Source organism: Cryptotermes secundus, unplaced genomic scaffold, assembly GCF_002891405.2.
Source record: "Cryptotermes secundus unplaced genomic scaffold, Csec_1.0 scaffold59, whole genome shotgun sequence".
NCBI lineage: Eukaryota > Metazoa > Arthropoda > Insecta > Blattodea > Kalotermitidae > Cryptotermes > Cryptotermes secundus.
This window is the reverse complement of record NW_019738348.1, coordinates 966150-990020: the sequence shown is the minus strand read 5'-3', so window position 1 is coordinate 990020 and position 23871 is coordinate 966150. Positions and strand designations below refer to the sequence as shown.

Sequence of the window (23871 nt, the reverse complement as noted above, 5' to 3'; positions counted from 1 at the left end):
GCCTGTTTTTAAGAAGGGGCCCATATTTAACATATTTTCTCTGCTCTGCAGTAGAGCACATGCGGCTCTTTACTGTGACATGGAGTGGGCCCAGGTCAATTGACAGTACCTCTGAAAATGAAACGAGAGCGTAAACTGTCTTGTGAGAAAGGGCGCGGCCGACGCTGGACGAACCGAGCCCAACCCTCAAACCCACTGCAAGCGGCTATTGATCTCAGCCCGCCCCACATCAGGGCACCATCCTCACTTCCATCGCCACCATCAAACCAATCACAAAACAGCTGTTAACACAACGAACCGAGGAGAAGAACATACCCATTGTTGTTACTGCTGAAATCTAAAAGCTAACCCTTCGCACCTCTTTGATCCCTCATATCATCCCATACGGTCATGGTATATAACATACCGCAGCAGTAAATATTCGCTCTACGAAGTAAATGGGATGGTATTTAAATTAAAGGGTCAGTATCCATACCAGCAACCAGATACACAGAAATCCTCTTCATAACATCTCCCTCAGTTATTCCATGACGATCCCTGCAATTCACAATTGCTTGCCACAGATAATGCGACAGTACAATCTACAGAACCTACATCCAAAGTCGACACCAATAACATTTCTGCTGCAGCAGCTCTGAATCCCACCCTGATGTGTCTCCGTGTTACATTTCTCTGTCATCTTATATCATAACCGGCCATCATAGCAGTAGGTTGAACACGAGTAACTCTGTAATGGAAGCCAGGGGCCTATGCAAACGGGTTTAAGGATTAAACCTCGCCGTCTGAAATTCTTAGTAGGCCTACAATCGAAAATAAGGTCTTTCTGTCTCCCAACTTATAGAAAACAGATTTTATCATTGTGATCCACATTCATTTACGGTATGCATTTATTTATGGTTTATTTGACGAAGCTGTCAATATTATGTACAAGTATGTATTTATTTGTGATTTATTTAACGGCAGTTCAGCAACTCAGACTACGATTATAAGGGACTTAATGGTAGGATGTTCATAGTTAATAATGGATGTGCAATAAGCGGTAGTGACGTAATTTGAAGTACTATATGGTATTTGCCTGGAAAGATTCAGGAAAACCCCCCGAAACCTCAGCGTGGGCAATCAGTATCCCTTACGAGATTCGAACCGGCCACGTCCAGAACAGAAGTTAGAAGCCTGACATATGACCCGACTTGTTCGTTGATGCTATCAACAGCTCGATAGCGTCGACTGAAAAGATGATTACTGAAAAAATAATTAAAAATTATGTGGAAGGATCTGGTCTAGAAACCCGAAATTAACGGCCGTGGGGATTCGTTGCGCTGACCACGCGACACCTTATATCCGCTAAAGTTGGCACTAACTTTGCAGACAAGCGGCGGTCGTTCGGTCGGTATAGTTCTATTGCGGACTAAAACCATGGAGTTTTTTTTCTTTGTGGAAGGAAGCGGACGAATTTGCGGTTCTAACTCGCAATTTGCCTGGAAGCACTGAGTAATGTCCCCAGGATAATTGGTCTCTGAACCAAAATATTAATATGGGGTCGACCGAAAAGTGATGCCCCTTCGAATGCGAAATGCGTCATCTACGAGTACATACCTACCTGCATACAACAGCTGAATCATGAAAACGAATATATTAAAAGGCTGCTTTTGGGAATAATCCCATGCTGAAATAAAATCNTTTATCTTAAAAACCAGGACGATGGATAAAGTCCAAAAACCCAACATATCAGTGCATAATGCTATGATTTCAGCTTGTGCCAGCACATTTAAAAGCTAAGTAATATCTACCTCCTCCAGCACCAAAAAAGAAAATATTAAAGGAATCGACCATACATGGATCCTTTACTTACTTTGTATCGTTAAGTCACGCAACTGTTCATACATTTCTTTGCATTCACTTGCCACGTATAATCCAGTCATTACACGCTGCGCTGCGTTTAGCAGAGTCCCGCCGAAATTTGTCGATTCGTGACTCCCACCCATCAAATTTCGGAGGAGGAGAAAGAATTAGCACTCTTGTAATAACTTAATGTGGGCATATGTGTCGTCACAAGCACAGGCGGTCGCAGTAAAACCAACATCATGGTAGTAGAACATAACTCACAAGTATAACATAAATGGCAACATGCCCGGCCAATACTTGACTTTATATGACCATAGTATGATACCTTTAATATTGTTAGCTTTGAAATAAAAGATTTCAATTGCACTAACAGTTTCTTTTTTGGCGTAATTTGAGACGATATAGACTAAATTTTGCAAATCAGCAATGAACACACTTACAAAACTTAGTCTTTTGTAATACATATTTCTTAGGGCCAGAACTGTAGGTTTAATGACAACAGAAATCAATTTTTCAGAATCTAGATCACCACTCTGATGAGAATTTTGTGACTTTTTTTGAAGTTGTTTACAAAGCAAAAACGAACGCATTACATTCCTATCCTGGGAACCTTTTAAAAAAAACCTAGTAAAACGATTCCAGTTTTCAGCCACATTCAACCATAAAAGTCTGATTTATGTAAGGTAATAAATGGACTCTTCCACGCATCCCATAAACTGATCCACAGCTGGGCAATTGTTGAAATTCCATATAGGAGACTTCCATCAAACGTTGTACGCCAATTTCGATTTTCAGCTATACTGATCCCCCGATAAAGCCTGGCTTACGTAGGGCTGTAAATGGACCTTTCCGTGTATACCACAAATCGTTTCACTGAGACTGTCAAAATTAAACATGGGAGACTTCCACAGACACTTGTTGGTCGTTCCAATTTTCTGGTATATTTATCCATAACAAAGCGTACTTTACATAAGACTATATTCCATAAACTGTTCCACGTATTTCATTTTTAATTTAACATGGAAAATTTTTACTAAACATGTTGGGCAATTTCGAGTATCAACCATACTAATCCACATTAAAGCCTAGTATACATAAGGTCATAAACGGACTTTTCCATATTCTCCAGCAAGCATTTCACAGATTTTGATGAAATTCGATACGACCGACTTCACCATTGCCCGCTGTGGAATTCTGATTTTCGGGCACAATAATCTCTAATGAAGCCGTAATTGCCATTTTCCTTGTAACCCATAATCTCTTCCACAGATCTGGATAAAATTAAATATTGGAGACCTTCATTATTTTGCATTTTGTTAGTCCCATTTCTGAGTAACTTTAGCAACCCTCACAGAATGCCGTTGCTAACACTATGTACTGCACACTGTTTCCAGCTTTGGTTAACTTATTTTTTACAAGTATTATTTTTTTTGTGACCGCCTCTGTGGTCTAGTGGTCAGAGTTCCTGGTTACAGATCCAGATGTTCGGGTTCGATTCCCGGCGTTACCAAATTTTCTGAGAAGTAGTGGGTCTGGAATGGGGTCCACTCAGCCTCATGAGGATAAATGAGGAGCTATTTCAAGGAAACAGCTGCTCCGGTCTAGAACACCGAAATTAACGGCCGTGGGGATTCGTTGCACTGACCACGCGACATTCTCTAACCGCTAAAGTTGGCACTAACTTCGCCGACAAGCGGCGGTCGCTAGGTCGGTATAATTCGCTTGCGGAATAAAACCACAGAGTTCTTTTTTTTTTTGCGTGTTTTGTGTGGGAATGGGTAACATAGTTAGGCTTAATAGGCGTTATTGGCTCCCCTATCCCCTATTTTCGCAAGGTCTTCATCATGTCTCCATCGGTTTTGCCAAACAAGGTGATTTTCAAGGAAGTCGCGCAGATGTTTGGCGAGGGATCTTTGTAGCCTACTTACTAAGTAACATCAAGGTACCACGTCTTACTCGAATATCCTCATTATACTACCACAGAGGGCGAAGAAACTCCTTTATATTGAGACATGTCAACGCATTACCAAGCAACGGCTCGATAAACACCCTGCGATACGCGCACGCAACAATGGGACGAAAGATTATAGCTCGTTGTTATGTAACAAAGAGCGCGCCAATGAACTCGCTGGGTACGAATCACATGACGTCTTTTCTGTAGATCCGCGCCGAAGGCCGTTTGTGGGCAGTCTTAAGCTGACGGAGTGACCCCGTGCGGAGGCGGGGTCGAATACCTCCACCGTGACCCTGCGAGTCGTAGGAGGTGACGAAAAGGGAAGTCTCAAATCTGAGACAGTAAAATACGGTCCCGAGTCCAAAGGAACTCGGACCAGAGAAAGACCGCGCTGGCAAGGGCCAGCAGCATATGCAAAAGACAGACGCGTCCTCTCGTCAGAGAGGGCAACCCATAAAAATAAGACCGCAACTGTCAAACGGTAATAATTAATATCTGGTCATGAGCCCCAGATGAGGCTAGACACCAAGACTTACTGACTGACTGACTGACCGTCAGTCGCAATGTGACTGACTTTGACTCTGAAGGAGGGAGTAGTAGACAGAATTTTAGTTGAGTTTCAAGGTTCCAGGGTGACTGAAAAAGAAATGCCAAGAAGGCTTTATAGTGACTTGAAGTGTTAGCTTTTGTGTTGAGAATCGTTGCTAGGAGACGACTAAAGGAAACTGAAAATCCTACTGCGTGTCCAATGGTGAACTGAAAATTCTATAAATTAGCGATAGCCCTGTATTTACTTACTTACTTACTTACTTACTTATGGATCTGAGCCCTTCTGGAGGAGCCGCCAATTCTGCAGCTACTCAAGAATTTTCCAGCATTTTATGGAACCCGAAGGTTCATTACCGTGCTCACAAGAGCCCTCCACTGATCCCTATCAAGAGCCAGATCAATCCAATGCATGCCATGCCATCCCATCCTATCTCTCTAAGATCCATTTTAATATTGTTCACACACATACGTCCAGATCTCTGTCCTTTTGCCTTTTCCACCAATATCCTATGTGCATTCATCTTCGCCCCTATTCGTGCTACATGCCCTGCCCATCTAACCATCCTTCACTTGATAATTCTAATTATACTTGGAGAAGAATGCAGGTTATGAAGCTCCTCATTATGCAGTTCTCTCCAATCTCCTGTCACTTCATCTCTCTTCGATCCAAATATTCTCCTCAACACCATGTTCTCAAACACCCTCAGTCTATGTTCCTCCCTTAATGTCAGAGACCAAGTTTCACACCCATACAGAACCACAGGCAAAATTATAGTTTTGTATATTTTAATTTTTATGTTTTTGGACAGCAGACGAGAAGACAAAATGTTTTGGACTGAATGGTAGCAAGCATTACCCCGAGTTCAATCGCCTCTTAATTTCTTCCTGAATCAGGTTTCGATATGTTATCGTTGTTCCCAAATATCTGAAGTGTGCCACATTTTCAAAACATCCGTTTCCTATCTTTATGTCATGATTTTGCACGATAGCGCTGTATTCAATGTAATTAAGAGAACAAAAATACACTAATGACTCAAAATATTTCGTCAATTTATGTACAGTCATAGTAAAAACTGACGATTTATACAATAATACACATGTAAGCTCAAATGTACAACGTAAAGGAGCTGTGTGTTTCGACATGTGAAAGAACATGGAAGAAATTACGACTCGTTTTGCCTCGCTTATTTTACCTTTGATACCTTTCTTAAATTATGCATAAGGAGGTTATGAAGACTACCAAATAAATTTTCTTAACGAGGTCATATAGCCTAGCCCTAATCGTTAGAAGGAGTATTGTACCTACGAATATATTTTATAATTAGCAGGATTCGGTGTTTTGCGTGTATAAAAAAAAAAGAAGTTTCATCTGAGAACTTGTCACAAGTATTCTCCTTCAAGACCCTCTGTCTGACTTGAATACAGGAGTACGGTCTGGAAGTGGACGTGCTGCTGCTCATATGCTCGCTTGCCGTCTTTCTGTTACAACAGATATTTGAAAATCAATCGACTGTGAAATCTTCTATCTGCTATACAGTAATGTCTGTTGTAAGACCCGTGAATAGCGGCCTCCGTAGTCTAGAGGTAACCTTCCCACCTCATGACTCGTGGTACGCGGGTTCAAATACCCGGCGGAGGTCGTCGAATTTTTAAGGGCGAAAAAATTCAGGGAACAAGTCCTTCGGGGGGGGACTTTAAGCTGTGTGTCCCGTGTCGTAACTTTACGGCACGTAAAAGAACCTCATATCCCCAAAGGGGATCACTGAGCCAAATTCCAGGACGTTTCCCGCCCAACAATAGCCTCTAAGGCCTCCGATATGTGGGGGAAGCATTATAGACACCGCTAAGCAAGTGGCCGAACTCGCTTGCTCGGCGGGACTGATGGTACGCACCATTTATCGGTAGGGTAAAGAGACTGGTAGAATATCATAGAGGGAAGCACAATAGATCAACTGGTCGCGGTGCATGGGTAAACCCACCCTCTCTAAATAACTAAATAACTAACTAACTAACTAACTAAGACCCGTGGCTTGTCTCAACGACATGGCACTGTTTGTTTCATGACTGACTTCCAGGATCTATCATTAACCTCCGAAGATGACCGACTTCTACTACAATTGTTTTACATTTTCTTTTTAACTGATTCTTGGTCTACTTCATAATGTTTTCAATGGCTTAGGTTACATGGTGTCTAACGATGAATACTTTGTGACTAATGAATTCGAAAGAATGTTGATGGACACGGTTGTGACTTAATTTGAGGCATTATTCCATATTTTATCTGGAGAGGCTGAGGAAAACGACGAACATCCTCAATCAATACAACATTTCTCCGGATCGTAATTTTAACCCAGATCTCCCAAAAAGAAGGACCATGATATTCGGTGTCCTACTGACATGACCGACTTCTACGATCACTGTTTTACCTACTTGATAGATACCTATTATCTACATGACCAACTCATCTCTCTCAATTCACATATCTCATTCGAGAAGGTACGTATTTATATGTGTAATCCAGTTATTTCTATTGTTGGAAAAAATTATTTTATTTTCTTTCCCGAGTACATATTGTGGTCTTGTGGTTTATGACAAGATGTTGTCTGGTTGGTAATTATTGACCTACCACATTATACGAGTACAGTGTCATAATGCTGTGAAAATCTCAATTCGTAAACCTCTCGTGACTGATTCCTTCATCGCCCCTGCATTTCAACTTACGAGAAACTTCTTTCTACTGCCGTGTATTTGGTCAAATTATTGTAGGATTTGAGGTTCCCACCGCAGTGGTTATGACGAGTTCTGTCTTCTGGGACATAACACCGTGTAGTCCGTTAAAAATTAGCCGACATTTCGGAGGAAAATGTCGCCTCCATCTTCAGTGTCAAAGAATAAGCCAAGCAAGAAACCAGCGTGAAGCAGATAGCAAGCAAATATTGCTTCTTAGTCTTCTACCGTGAAGACTGAAATAACATGTTCTTCCTAAATGTCGGTTGACTTTTAACGGACTACAAGGAGTCATATACCAGAAAACAGAAATCTTCTGCTAAACTCTTGTTCCGTTAACATTCAGGATTTCGCATAAATTTAGACACCCTTCACTGGAAAAAATTGTTTAGTTACTTCCTGTTAATGGCATCAGGATAACTCCGGCAGTAGCCTGGAGACCGGAGAATCAGTTTTCGATTCCGGAGCAGGGGAACGGGGCTTCTTTCTTCTCAACGGCGTCCAAACCCAGCCTCCTATCCAGCGGGTATTTTTCCAAGAAAGAGCGGCCGATGTGTGAAGCTGTCCACTTACATGCAGCTAGTGTGGATCGTCAAAACGAGCGGGGTGATACCTGCCCTCTCTCACAGGTCTTCGTGGCGTTGCACTTAATTAAGCAGAAGGACAACTTAATATTCACCTTTACTTTTTTAATACTTAATATAGCCGATACTTTCAAATTGCTTCAAGTCTGTCTGAAATTGCTAAACAAATTGTCTTCCTATGTAGTGATGGGTACTGGATGACATACACTCGTATTTCAAGTTTAGTAAATTCCTGCTTTTCGTCATCGATGTGCCAAGCAGAAACGTCTGTACGAGTATAACCTTCATCTTGACTGTAATAAAACTCAGCCTCGCAAACTGTCTTATCGTTCCAAGAATGAATATGCAATGTGAGATGTTGAGGCTCCCACATCTTCTAGACAGTCCGCTCATGTATGGCGGTAAGGTTGTCAGCCTCACGCGCCGGCCGCCATTTACCCCCAGGAAGATTCCTGGTACTCATTTCTGTTAGAGGCTGAGTCGACCCCAGGGCCATAGTGCGGCTGCAAGGATTAGGTCAATTAAATAATCCGACTCATCGGGAATCGATCCCGCAACCTTCCGGCTTGTAGCATGGTGCCTCAACCATCTACACTACCGCGTGCCCCAGTAACTGGTAATAATGACCATAATCAAATTCTGCACCAGGATGGTTGACCCAACATCATTTTATTCACGCATGGATTACCCGAAATACAAGACATTTTATATTTTTGTTAGTCTCTTTTTTTGAGTGAAACGTCGAGGTAAAAATTATATGTGAAGTCAAATTAATCACGGCGTTATGACATAAACGAAGACGGCTTCCAGATATGGAAGGTAGATGCGAATATATTGAACAAGCAGTCGCGGACAGCCGAGAAGTTGTGGCCCTCCATCCTGGGGGTCTGGGATAGGGCTAAAAATTCCCCGTCGTAAAAGAAACAATTTGACACGAAATGTTACACAGGGCGTCTGACTTGGACTAATTCTTTGGAAAGACCTGAGCAAAGGAAAATGGACATGAGATTTTGAATATGGAATGTAGAGAGCATCTCTTGGGCAGGCTCCCCTTCAAAAATTGCTAGAGAGATAGCAAAGTATAAGTTAGAGTTAGTGGGAGTACACGAGGTCAGATGGGATAGGGGTAACACTGAACCAGTATGCGATTATACATTTTTCTATGGAACTGAGATTCAGAGTCATGAAATAGATACAGGATTTCTGAACATAAGAAAATTATATCACAGTTAAGAGGACAGAGTATGTTAGTAATAGGATGTACATATTCATGAGAAATCGCTGGTGCAATATCGTTGTTCTACATGTTCATGCCCCAACAGGAGACAAAACTGATTATACGAAGGAGAGTTTCTATGAGGAATTAGGAAATGTATTCAATCAGTTCCTGAAGTACCATGAGAAAAAGTTGTTAGGAGATTTTAATATTAAAGTAGGTGGAGAAGACATCTTCAAACCAAAAACTAGGAAAGAAAATTTGCACGAAATTAGTAATAATACAGTTAGAGTTGTAAACTTTGCCACATCCAAAATTCTACTTGTGAAGAGTACAATGTTCATACTTGGGCATTTCATGATGGAAAGATAAGTAATCAGAGTGACCATATTTTTATAGACAGGAGACGGCATGCATCTACGAGTATACTTGATGTTCGGTCTTTCAGGGGAATGTTCTGTAACACTGTTCACCGTCTGGTTGCTGCAAACGTCAGGAACAGACTGACAGTAAATACAAGAGGTACGCAAAAAATCTGATATGGAGAGATTCAATCTCAATAAACTAAACGAGGTAGAGAGTATCGGGTTAAAATCTCAAACAAGATCGCAGCTCTGGAAAACTTAGACGAATATATGGACAACAATTGATCTTGGGAATCTATTAGAGAAAATATAAAAATTTCAATCGAAGAGAATCTCGACTATTAAACTGAAGCAGCATACGTCATGGTTTGAAGAAGGGTGTTCAAAAATGATGGATCGAAGGAAACAAACCAATTTGCAAATGTTATACGATCCAAGCCAAATAAACTGGGATAATATTGAGGCTTGTAGACCCGTAGCTGGGCAAAGACCGCGAGATAGAGAAATATACAATAGCCGTTACGCAAACAAACGTCTTTCCATTGCAACAACTGGATACAGCAACAGGGGAAAGGTGTTTACTGTGCGGCCTGTACCGAGATGTTATAAGCAAAACAGTTGGAGCAATGAATTAGTTGTGAGACAGTTGCCAGGCAGCAAGAACGTGAGCTCGGAAGCAGAAGACAGTGTTGGGATCCGCACCAAGCAACGGCTGCTGAAGACATAGCAGACTGAGGAGACTTTATGTATGCTGTGGTTACAGTGATCTTTGGGGCGGGTAACTCGGTGAGACTGTCACAGTTATTTGTAGTTATGTTCAATAAATCCTACTGCAAATCCAAACCCGTCTACAGTCACATTAAAATCGTAAAATTAATATCAATATAAGATGTGAAGCCAGGAGGCAATTCAGGTAACAAAAGAGTCAATGTCTGAAAGACAAAATTAATGAGTTTGTAACACAAAGTAAGAACAAGAAAATCAGACGCCTGTATACAGGAATAAATAAATTTAAGGAGGGTTACCAACCTAGAACTACCTTAGAAATGATGAGAATGATTTCTCTGCTTGCGGATTTCCACAGCATTTTGAATAGGAGGGAAAATTACTTCTCTGTTATTGAATGTGTTTGGCATCATTAATGTTAGACAGAAATACATGTAGCTCAGCCAACATTATCAGACTCTACATCTTTTGAATTTGAAATTACTATTGCCAAGCTGAAAAGTATAAATAACCAGATGTTGATCAAATTCTGGCAGAACTGATTAAAGAAGGAGGTGAAACATTACGATCTGAGTCCAAGAAGTCATTAATGCCATTTGGAAGAAGGAAGAATTACCTATCAGTGGAAAGAGCCTACTGTTGTACCAATTTACAGGAACAGTGATAAAACTGTCTGTAGCAATTATTGTGAGTTATCAACTTCATATAAAACGTTATCTAATATTCTTCTCTCAAGGTCAAATTCATTTCTAAATTACTTTATTGTGGGTCCATCAGTGTTGGTTTCGACATAACAGATCAACTACTGATCAGGTATTTTGAATTCGTCAGCTATTGGAGAAAAGTGGGAGTACAATGAGACAGTTCATCAGCAATTCATAGACTTCAAGAAAGCCTATGATTCAGTTATGAAGTAAGTACTGTACAATATTCTCATAGTTTGGTGTACCCATGAAACTAGTTAGGCTGATTAAAATATGTTTAAATGAAACGTATAGTAAATTCTGTATAGATACACATTTGTCTGACAATTTCCCTATCCAGAATGATCTACAACAAGGAGATATTCATCGCCACTGTTTTTCAAATTTGTTTTGGAAAATGCCATTAGGAAGTTCCAGGAAAACCAGATGGGACAGAAAATGAATGGGACACATCAGCTGCTGGTCTATGCTGACGATGTGAATTTACTGGAAGATAATGTAGATACCATAAATAAAAACACAAAAACTTTAATTATAACTAGTAAGGAGGTTGGTCGAGAAGTAAAAGCAGAGAAAACTAAGTATATGTTGCTGTCTCATCGCCAGAATGCAGAGCAAAATCATAACATAAATATAGCTGACAGATCCTTTGAAAACGTGGCACAATTCAAATATTGTTGAACGTAAATAACAACTCAAAATTTGATTTAGGAGGAATATTGGGAGATTAAATTAAGGTAATGCTTGCAACCATTCAGTCAAGAACCTTTCGTTTTCTCGCTTCCTGTCTAAAAACGTAAATATTACAATATATAAATAATAATTATTCCTGTAATATCTTATGAGTGTGAGACTAGGTCTCTGACATGAAGGGATGAACATAGACTGAGGGTGTTTGAGAAAAGGAGGAGAATATTTTGACTGAAGAGAGAGAAAGTGACAGGAGGTTGGAGAAAACTGCGTATCGAGGACCTTCGTTACTCGTATTCTTCACCAAGTATAATTAAAAAGAGTAAGTCAAGGACGATGAGGTGGGCAGGGCATGTAGCACCAATGGGATGGAAGAGGAATGCCCATAGGATATTGCTGGGAAAGCCAGAAAGTAAGAAAGAAGAACAAGACACAGGTGGGTGGATAATATTGAAATTTATCTTAGAGAAATAGAATGGGATAGAACGGACTCGAATGATCCGGTTCAGGATAGGGATCACTGAAGGGCTTTTGTGAACACGGTAATGTTGGAAAGTTCTTGAGTAGCGGAACGACTGGTGACTACTCAAGAACGACCCAGCTCTAAGGAGTTAGAATTAGCTGTAGCATGACTACATTGCCCAGAACAAACGGGGAAATACGAAATTCTGCAGGTTAAATAATTTTTTTTATATTTGTCAGCAATGGTAAAGAAATATAGGTAGTGCCGTTCTATAATAAGCGTTTATATGTAATTGGTAACCTGTTTCTAGACGCTGACTGCGAAAGCAGAATCCTATTTATTACATATAACTTTGGCCATAACTTGAGAAGGAATTTTTTTTCCTTTGGCGCTACAGCCCTCATTTGGACCTAGGCCTACCTCCATGAAACTCTCCGTTTCACCTCGGCTTACCAGATCTTGCACATACGGTAGGATTCCCTGGGCGAGTGATCAGCTCGTCGCAAGGCCTCTACCTGTATACAAAGACAGAAAAACGCACACAAACATCCATGCCCTGAGTGGGATTCGAACCCACGATCTCGGCTTCCGAGCGAGCGAAGACAGTGCATGCCTTAGACCGCTCGGCTACCGTGACCGGCTGAGAAGGAAATTAGTGCCTTTCAAACTCAGTTCGTTAATACTGGCATCTATTCATAAACAGGTCTACACCAAACAGTAATTAATCTGTTGCTCTGTACAACTGTGATACTTTTGTATTTTAGTTACAAGTACTTGTACTGTGAAAACTGTTCTATAACTTCAACGGAAGAATGTAAGTTACAAGTAAGTTATTTCATAAAGAAATATTGACGGTCCAGTAGAGGTTGAGTGGAGGAAATGATTATGTTGAAGACAGAAGTAAGACTGAAAGTGAGGCCGCGCCATAGCTCAAGCGGTTAGTCGTTGGCTTCCCACCGCGGCGGCCCCGGTTCGATCCCAGGTGTGGTCAAGTGGGATTTGTGGTGGACAAAATGGCGCTGGGGCGGGATTTCTCCGAGTACTTCGGTTTCCCCTGCCAATCTTCATTCCACCAAATTCTCCATCATCATAATCACTCGGGGCAGGTACAATAGGCCAATCAGTGGCCGCCATGCTGTGTGAACCCAGTTGGACTCCACACCCCCCACTAAGCGAATTAAACAAAAAAGACTGAAAGTCAAATATGGCATACTGTAAGTTGACGTTTATATTGGAGAAATATGTTATGAAGATGTGAATATGATTGTACCGACTCAGGATACAATCTTCTGTCGAGCTATCATATTAACGCAATTGAACTTGTGGGCTTCTTACCCATAAATTATATTTTGTAAGTCTGGGTTAAACAGACGATAACTGCATTTCGTCTGTTGACTTTATTGGATCCTATAGAGCTCCATTAATGTCTATTTCCAGGACTAAGATGCACCAAAATGCAATGCGAAATTTGTAAATTATTACGCAAAGTTAAATTCGATTGGGCTAAATACCTGTAAAATAAATAATTTAATTGGACTTTGTAATCGTAAATCCCTCGCTTTAAATTGTTAATTTTGTCTATGATGAGTCTACCTATAGTTCCCACGAGAATGAGAGACCTACCTGAGGACTGGATCCTTTCTGCGGCCATACCAGTGTCATTACAAATAGTATCTGTAATTTACGTTCTGTGCTATCCTGCGTTATGCTTTTTAACGATATGGGTTTTCATGGAAAAAATCTCAAGCACTTAATGGACAATAACGGGACTAGGCCTGCCTGGAGGAATGTCAACATAATTGCACTTGACCCCGATAAGCTAAACGATGGACTGGCGCCCATTATTAGAATCCGACGACCGTAACCCTTTCCTAACGACCGGCACTCAGGGGCTGTGACGTAGAGTTTACCTGGGTGTTAGGCGGAAGTAACTTTGACTTTCTTAGGTCACACGTTACAGGTAGTAATGACGCCATCCTCTATGAGGGTGGCCGAACTACGGCTGTGTCTTTGTCGGGACGCATCATGGACCAGGGTTGCGTCGAGACAGCTCTGGGACACCTCCTCGTGGTCCCGCTGGGCAACGACAGTCTCGGGTCTGGATTAGTATAAGATATATAAAGAATAGAATGTACCGGCTACATAACAATCTGCATTCAAAACAAAGAAGACACTACTGCATCAGCATTTGCTTGTATTATGTTTATTAAAGACGCAACATGTTTCGACCCTTTCACGGGTCATCATCAGGCTTACAGAGCACCAGTCAACTGTCGTTACATTCATCGAATAAGGATTCTTATTGTATCTTGGAATTAAATTAAAATGTAAATATATCCTGGGCAAAAATTAAAGTTAAAACCTTAGATGAAAATATACTTAAAATTACAGGAGTAAAGATAAAAATTAAAACCTTGAAAAAAAGAGAACAAAGATTAAGATATGGACATTAAAATAGTGTTTTGTTGGTAACACTTTGTGACCGCTACGTGTAGGACTGGTTTTAAGCCGGAAGGAAAAAGCAACTCATCATTGCGTGTGATGCCAACGCACACCACATCCTGTGGGGGAGCACCGGCACCAACCAAAGGGGAGAAAGCCTTATGGAATTTCTGGTGAGTTCGAACCTGAATATTCTAACTCATGGCAACGAACCTACCTTTGTGGTCCGCAATAGGAAGGAGGTCATTGACTTGACACTAAGGACAAATAAACTAGGAAACCTGGTAATTAATTGGCATGCATCTGGCGAGCCGTCTCTATCGGACCACAGATACATATGCTTTCAAATAGGTAACATGACAACAAAACAAGTTACCTTTAGGAATTCCAGGAGAACAAATTTGGAGTCGTACAAGGACGACCTAAGAGTGAATCTGGAGACTATTTCGAGAAGTAAACGCAAGATAAGGGACACAGATCGATCTGTTGACCAGTTGCAACAGGCCATTGTCTTGTCCTATTATCATAATTGTCCAGCCAAGACCACTCGCTTACCACGAAATGCACCTTGGTGGAATAACAAGCTGAGTGGGCTAAGAGCTAAAACAAAAAAGTTATTTAATATAACAAAAAGAACAGGGCTGTGGGACACCTACAAGGAAACCCTCGCCTGTTATAATAAAGAAATAAGGAAAGCCAAACGATCCTCATGGAGGAGGTACTGCCAGGAGATCAAAGATGTACCAGGCAGTGCCAGACTCATGAAGGTCATGGCAAAACAGGCGACCAATAAGGTCAGTACTATCAAGCTACCTGATGGTAAGCATGCGGGAAAGGGACACTGAAAAAACTGGTCAAAGTTCACTTCCCTGATTCAAAGCTGATTTATGATTCAGGTGATGGGCGGGTCCAGCAGAACCTGGGCGTATGTGGACACGTAACGAACAGGGGAGACTGGAACCTGGCCAATCAGGTAATCAATCAATCAAAAATTAGGTGGGCGTTAGGTACCTTCAAACCATTTAAGTCTGCGGAAAGAGATGGAATTGTATCAGTACTTCTGCAGCAAGGGGTGGAACATCTAGTTCCACACCTATGCCGCATATTCAGGGCCTGCATGGCGTATGGGTTTATCCCTACGGCCTGGAGGCAAGTCAAAGTGACATTTATAACAAAGCCCGGGAAACGTGATTATACTGAGTCTAAGGCTTATCGTTGTCGGTTTTCCTTTTGAAAACGATGGAGACAGTAGTAGATAGACATTAGGGACGGTGCATTGAAGATTCATTCTCTGCACGCAAACCAACATGCTTACCAAATAGACAAATCTATTGAAACCGCAATGCATAATGTGGTAACACGCATAGAAAATGCTATCGAACACAGGATATTGTCCTTGGAGCATTCCTTGACGTAGAGGGAGCCTTTGACAGAACCTCCTTTGATACAATAAAACAGGCTGCTGGAAAGCATGGCACTGAGCGCGCAATATGCAATCTGTGCTACGCTGGAAAGCATGAATATAAGTGCCACATTGTCTGAAGAGACCCTGAGAGCGTCTGCGGCGAGAGAGTGTCCACAGGGAGGTGTTCTCTCCCCTCTGCTGTGGAGTATGGTCGTGGATGAACACCTTTGGGAGCTCAACAGTAAATACAGGGTTATTAAAAAAGAATGAACCGATTTTATTACGCAATATTTTATTAAAGGAAAGTAATACGAAACTCCAGCCAAGTCACAAGTATTCTACTCACAATCAACTTTTATTTCCTGTCTTAGAAGTGTTCAATGTGGGCACCACCTGCAGCACGGGCAACATCAATGCGATAAGAGAATTCCTCCCAGGCGCGTATCAGCATATCACGATGCACTGAGTTAATCGCTGTTGTTATTCGATGTTTAGGGTCATCGAGGTTAGTGGGTAGCGGTGGAACATAAACGTGAACTTTTACATATCCCTACAAGAAGAAATCACACACGGTGAGGTCTGGGGATCTCGCAGGCCAAACACAAAGAGCAAGGTCTTTGGCCCCCTTCCGACCAATCCATCGCTGGGGCACTTTTTCATTTAAAGAAGCTCGGACCATCAGGTGCCAATGGGTCGGTGCTCCATCTTGTTGAAAAATGAAGTCATGCGAATCTGCTTGCAGTGAAGTGAAGAGCCAGTTTTGGAGCATATCGAGATAGGTTTGTCCTGTAACGGTGTTTCCTTCAAAGAAAAGGGGACCATAAACATTGTCCTGAGACACAGCACAGAAGACGTTCACCTTAGGGGAATCTCTTTCGTGCCCAACTGTTTCATGTTGGTGCTCTGTTCCCCAAATACGCACATTGTGACGATTGACTGTGTCGCTCAAGTGAAAAGTCGCTTCATCACTAAAAATTAAACGTGAAATGAAGGTTTCGTCTTCCATCATCTCCAGCATCGAATCGCAAAATTCCATCCGCTTCCTTTTGTTGTCATTGGTAAGTGCCTGAACGAGCTGCAGTCTGTATGGTTTCAAATGTAGACGTACTGTTAGCACACGCCAGACAGTGGATTGAGGGATCGCAAGCTCACGGCTAGCTCGATTTGTTGACTTCTGCGGGCTCCTCTCAAACGCAGCACGGATTCTCGCAACTTGTTCCTTAGAGGCTCGTGGTCGTCCTGTACTTTTTACTTTACACAGACACCCATTCTACAAATGTGATCTGATAAAATGACACCGAAACATGTCTATGATAAGCCCTTCACGATCAGATTTCCCGAGAGAAGTGAATGGAAAGAAGGGGTTCAACCCGAAAAAAGGGGGGGACTAATCTGGTATACAGATGGTTCCAAGACAAATAAAGGCACTGAAGCTGGAGTGTATTGTGATGGAACAGGCGGAACGTAGTTTCCGCCTTGGTCAGTACACAACAGTATTCCAGGCAGAAGTGTATGTTATTAAGGCATGCGCAATTGAGAATTTAGACAGAAACTACAAAAATTTGAATGTCTATATTCTATCACATAGTCAAGCTGCCATCAAAGCACTTGGCACATACCAAATCACTTCAAGATTGGTCTGCAACTGCCACCACGCCCTCACACAACTGGCCAGAAATACGAGGGTCGTACTGAAAGTCATGAGCAACAATTTTTGTAAAGTAAAATGCTTTATTATTGACAAACCAAATATGCCACCTCAATCTACAGACATTTCTTTTTTTTCCCCACATAATCGCCACTTCTTTGTACACAGCGTTCTGGGAGTTTGAAAATTCCCCTTCTGTAAAATACCGTTCCAGCCATTCGAAGACACTGATGCACTGCTTTCTGAATTGCCTCCCTTGTCTCAAAACGTTGTCCACGCAGCTGATCCTTCACAAATCCGAAAAGATGGTAGTCGGAGGGTGCCAGATCAGGGCTATAGGAAGGGTGTGGAGGAACTTCCCGCCCCATCTCTGCAATTGCTTCCTATGTGAGGCGAGCGGTGTGGGGGAGAGCGTTGTCATGCAGGATGATGATGTTTCGTCCCGGACGTTTATCGCGCAATGCATGACGGACCTTGTGCAGCGTCTGGACATAACGAGCAGCTTCATGGTTTGCCCAGATTCCAGGAATTCGGCCAGAATAAACCTCTCTGCATCCTAGAAGACTGTGCCCATCACCTTCGCAGCTGATGGCATTGTCTTTGCCTTCTTTTTTGTTGGAGAATGCAAATGGTGCCATTCCATACTCTGCCGTTTCGTTTCAGGCTCGAAATGGTGAAACCACCTTTCGTTACCTGTCACAATACAGAACAGAAAATCATCGCATTCGTGTCGATATCTCTGCAGCAGTTCTGAGATGATGGCTTTTCGCTTACCTTTGTGGTCTCCGGTCAATAACCGCGGGACCCAACGAGCACAAACTTTCCTATAGCCCAAGCTTCCAATCATCTCCTGTACTGCACTGTACCCTATTCAAAGTTTTCGGGCTATTGTGTCCACAGTCACACGCCTGTCATCTTCAATGATCTCATCCACTCTTTCCTTCTTGCGTTCAGTTGAGGCTGTTCGAGGACGACCGCTCCGAGGCTCATCTTCGATGCTGGTGTTCCCATCTTTAATGTGTTTCACCCATCTTCGAACACTGCTCGCACCCATGTACACACTTCCATAAGGACGTTGAAGTCTCTGGTGAATTTCTGCAGCAAGGACTCCCTCTTTCACACGAAATTCGATGACAGCACGCTGGCGAAACGACATATCGTTGTCGGCCATTTTGTTAGGAGTGATACTGGTCACGTGATGCAAGCTATTGACGTCACAAGATACTCAAGGTTATCACAACAGCTGGTTCCACCTACCACGATACTCACTTTCGTCTGCTGTTCCCAGGTTGCATGCAAAAAAAATTGCTCATGGCTTTCGGTACGACCTACGTAACAGAGTTCAGCTGATACGGGTGCCAGGCCATGAGGGTATTGCTGGGAATGCAACCGCAGATCAGCTGGCAAGAACAGGATCTGAACAGCCATTCACAGGACCTGAACCAGCTTGCGGCATCTCAATTGGAGTTGCCAAGAAAGCGATCAGGGGCTGGACTAACAGAAATCACAAAAAAACACTGGGAATCCACAACTGGACTCAAACAGGAAAAAGGATTTATATCAGGACCTTCTGACAAAAGAACGAGGGACCTGTTGAAATTAAACAGAGATGAATTAAGATGGGTGGTAGGATAATTTACTGGACACTGCCACATAAAATGGCACCTTTTCAAACTGGGACTGACAGATGACCCAACCTGTGGAAGGTGCCTACAAGAAGACGAATCGGCCACAAACATCCTAAGAGATTGTGAGACTAAAGCTTACTTAAGATTTCGCCACCTGGGTCAGTTCTTCATGGAACCAAGTGACTTCTATGACGCCCCCATAAATAAAGTCCTACATTTCATTCGAAGTGTAGGATTAATAAAGGGTCACTCCAAAGGGGAAGCACACTAGCTCATTGATGGTCGCGGTGCGAGGGCCGGATTTTATGGCCCATCCCTCATACTCATACGTGGGTGTTATAAAGGTGTCTCGGCTGGAAGAAAGGAGTTAGTTGGATATAGTTACGACAGTTAGACAGTCAGAGAGTTACAGTGACGATAGGTACGAGAGTTACCATAGTTACAGCCAGAGAGGTCCATGCGGAGAAATTTAGGAATCGAATAAGACGTTTTAGGGAGGAAATAGTCACTTAACCGTGTGAGAAGCTTAATTGTGTGACTGTATAACTATCAAAGTGTAACAGTAATATACATATATCTACATATCAGAAAAAACAGAGAGTTCACCATGTTCAAGCGACAGTGTGTTTCCTAACTCCTGGAGTTTGCTTCCCATCCAGGTTACCAATGCAACCAGTATCCTTTAAGGAAAAGATATCATAATTGCCTATTAGTCGTGGCATACCTATTACCTACTTTGCTGGCGGAGGCGAGAACCCCGGAGTCAGAATAACGGAGAATCCCACCGGCTGGTGCCATTGGAACGGTTGCAAGTATCTGCACACGCCAAGACCTGTGTGACACCTTGAGGTGGCACATGTAATTCTGTGATTAAATCATTGATATTTTACATGATTGACTAAGGGGATATTTTGTCCATTTAAAGTAAGATGAGCCTCAGGGAACCTAAGTCTATGAGACAAGTAAGCGGCCTCCGTAGTCTAGGGGTAACGTTCCCACCTCACAACTCAAGGTACCCGGCGGAGGTCGTGGAATTTCTAAGGGCGGAAAATTTCAGGGAAGAAGTCCTCCGGGAGGGACTTTAAGCCGTGGGTCCCGTGTCGTAGATTTATGGCACGTAAAAGATCCTCATGTCTCCCGGAGACCTCTGAGCAAAATTAGGCAAGTTTCCCGCCCAAGTAGTTTCCAATGCCTCTGGTAGGTGGGGGAATAATCGAGGTACCGAGGGCCGACCTCGTTGGCTGAACGGGGCTGATATCACGCACCAATACCGGTAGGGTATGGCGACTGGTAGAATATCAAAGGGGGACGTACAATAGACTATTAGTCGCGGTGTATGGGGAAACCCACCCCTTCCAATAATAATAATGAGAAAAGTAGATGGCCTGAGTCTTGGCTTCATTGATTTCATGTTTCAGCACTTACATCACGTCTCAATAGCAGTGAACCTTCGCTGCAGCTTTCTGAGAATATAACCCCCTTTGCGGTCTGTCGCATATATACAGGTGTCATCAGCAAAGAGACCTAGACAGACACCAGGTGTTTGGGGCGTATCATGTATATATATATACGCTGTACAATGTGGGGGACAGGACGAAACATTGTGGCAGCCCTGCACCCCTCCTTTGGCTTAAATATTTCACCTTCGACCGAAACTCTGGATTTTCTCTGAGAAAGAAGAGAGCCAATAAGCTTGATTAGGCTAACCGAAAATTTTAATTCCGATTATTTAAATGGCAAGGCAAGGTGCCATGTTATATCAAATAGTTTTTTTCAATATCCTAGAATTAAACAGCCACAGACACGTTATTGTTGAAACTTAAGGTTACGTGGTCCGTAAGCTTTGCACATTGAATGTTGGGGGTACGCAGTAGCGTAGTTGGTTAAGGAACTATGCTACAAGCCGGAAGGTTGCGGGTTCGATTCCCGATAAGTTCACTGGATTTTTCAAATGACCTAGTCCTAGTCGACTCAGCCTTTAACAGAAATGAGTACCAGGAATGTTCCTGTGGGGTAAAGGGCGGCCGGAGCGTAAGTTTGACAACCTTACTGCCATCTGTGAGCCGATTTTCTAGAAAATGTGAGAGCCTCGACGTCTCACAACCCTATGAGCCTCCAAGTCCTGTTACAGGGACGGCTTTACCTTTTATAAGAAATTGTGAGTTATCTTAATACTAGTACAACGACTCTATTCTACGTTCTGATAAAATATGAACATTCATTTACTTTTTCTCCGAAATTCCAATGGCACAATATTATGAAGAATACTGTCTTCTGGTATATAACGCCATGTAGCCCGTTGAAAGACAACCAACGTTTCGGAGGAACATATCGCCTCCATCTTCAGGGTCGAATAAGGCGGACAAGATACCAGCGTAAAAGCAGGTGATGGAGTGATCTTGCTTGGCTTATTAAATTCTGAATATGGAAGCGATATGTTCCTCCGAAACGTCGGTTGACTTTCAACAAATTACAAGGCTTTTTATTCCAGAAGATAGCACTCTTCATAACCACCGCTGTGAACCCTCAAATTCTACATGATTCAAATTTATTTTCGAAGTCATTTTCAGCGAATCTCCGACATCAGATTTCACCAAAAACCGTAGATGAATTCAGGATCGTGTCTGTTTGATTTTTCGATTGGTTAACGACGCCAGTAGCATCACGGCAATTACATTAATGAAACAACAAGAAGTTATGGGAAGAACTATTCGCCTACTTTCCTTTTACGTAAACAGACACAGACGGCAAGGTGATCTCATAAACCTTTTATTTTTTTCAAAATAAGGAAATTAGTCTAAAAAAATAATAAGTAGATGTTACGCCGTGCTATAGATTTGGCTTCAGAAACTAAAGAAAACACTTCAAGAATATTCGGGAATTGGTCCGTTTTCCCATCAGCAAAACATTTAACTTTGACCTATTCTGTAATGTAGACTGCGAACCACGGCTACAAAGGCCTCAATTGGCATGCCGAAAAAATTAACAATATTTTTATAAATTGTAGTAACTAATTGTTGAACAATATGTTAATTTTTTTATCTATACGAGTGATGAACAATTTCCACAATTGTCTCAAGTGACGTCGAATGTAATGTTGCGAAGACAATTTTCTGTAAAATATTTGATAAAAAATTGTAATGAATTTACAAATGGAATGTCATTTTATGCGTAACATGTGTGCGTGAAAATAAAATGTATTTGTGCATGCATACAATTTTTCTCTTTAGGTTTTGGGACGTAGCCGTATAATGTTTCTCCGTCCCTGTCCTACACTTAAACCATTAAGGTAAAATGTTCGACTGACAGCCCATTACCGTTTCCAGCAATGCTTAGGATGCAGCTGGCTACCATGTCTACAAATGCTTTCAGTGCTGCATTTTTGGCTACTATTACCTTGAAATGTGTACCCGGAAAGCTCAGTCAGTATAGTGATTAGGCAAGGACTGGAATCTCGGAGAATTGAGGTTCGATTCCCGGCGTGAGTGGATATTTTTCTGATCGCCACAATATCCAGGTTAAATATTGGACCTACCCAGCCTCCTATGCAATTTGCACCGGAGGCTGAAGTGCTAATATTGTATGAGGAAAATATTTTCAAAAGTTGTTTTGAATTTACTGTTTACCAGAGTTATAAATCTAAACTTCAAATAAACATGAAAAAAAAAAATATATTACTTTACAGAACTAATTCTTCTAGCTTTTAATTCGATCCATGATCTGACATGTATTCCGGTAGCCACTAGAGTTTATCGCATGACTTGACGACATTAGATGTGTCCTTAACGTGTAAGGTGGGGCATACCCAGGTTCAATCAGGCCGAAGATATGACTGCGTAGTTAAACTCATAGGAAACTGAATTTATGAAAATTTTATGATTTTCGTAACTTAATAAATTTAGAGAGCTATTTGTACGGACTACAAATCGCTGGCTTCCAAATTTTAACTAAATACTGAAAGCGGCACCCTAAGAAACATATCAAGTGAAGGAACACGAATAAACTTATGACAGAATCGTGTTATCTTTCCTAGACATGATTCGGAACAGCATGATCTGAGGCCTACACTGATAGAGGAATGCTATAACACTTCCCAGTCTCCTACAAGCCACGCCCCTTGAGAAAATTCACACTGCATCGCCGTTTAATTGCATTGCATTGAATCAGATAATAATCATCACAGCAGTAAATTCAGTTTTCGAGACACAACAAACCATTTTTCCCTAGACACAAAAGTAAATTATTTTTATTTCTAAGAGAAAACAATATACAATGCAAAATCATTGGATATACGAGTATAGTGTGCACTCAATCCCCAGTACGAAACCTTGTGCGATGACTGACAGAATAGTTTGATTTAAAGATATGCTTACATTTCTAGTGAGATAGATAGGTACGGACTCACCTTCGAGCGAACGATAGTATGATGGCAGCCATGTTTCCCCCTTTCTTGCAGTAACCTGGCACACACGTGAAGAATAAAAAGAAGTATCCACGCACTTGAACTACACATACACACGCTAAATAAATCCACGCGTGTTGACACAAACTTGACGTCAGGACACGCGACGGATTAGCAACGCGTCCATCACGTCTTGGCGCCCCGCCCCGTCCTGATTATTACCTGCCTGACATCGCTAGATGTAGACACTGCACACATACGTACGTCCAACTTACCCGACTCTTCTCGTCGGAATGGGAGCGGCCGGGTCAAAGCAAGCTCAGAACGGGCGAACCCATTGTGTCGATTGAAATGACTGGGTGGGGGTTAGAAATGAGGGGGTGGAGTTGCAACCCGCAACATTTGACGTATTCAACTCTGTATATAAATACCTTGCCCTTCAAAGCGGATGAAAACAAAATTAAGTACAGCAAAGATATCAATTAGTAACGTCAATTGTCAGAAAGATCAAGCTATCCAAAAA

General features: G+C 42.0%; 1 protein-coding gene across 7 annotated transcripts in view; it reads right to left on the bottom strand.

The window, feature by feature from the left end:
* Window positions 1-23617, bottom strand: part of LOC111870707 (bone morphogenetic protein 1) — a 258814-nt gene extending 235197 nt beyond the window's left edge. For 5 of the 7 annotated variants that reach the window (XR_002843906.2, XR_004513699.1, XM_023863187.2 and 2 more), the window contains exon 1: window positions 23352-23617. The gene's annotated coding sequence lies outside the window, so the exon portion shown is untranslated. The remainder of the gene's footprint in view (window positions 1-23351) is intronic. The other 2 variants (XM_023863188.2, XM_023863189.2) reach the window with 1 other exon arrangement.
* Between the last annotated feature and the right edge of the window lie 254 nt (window positions 23618-23871).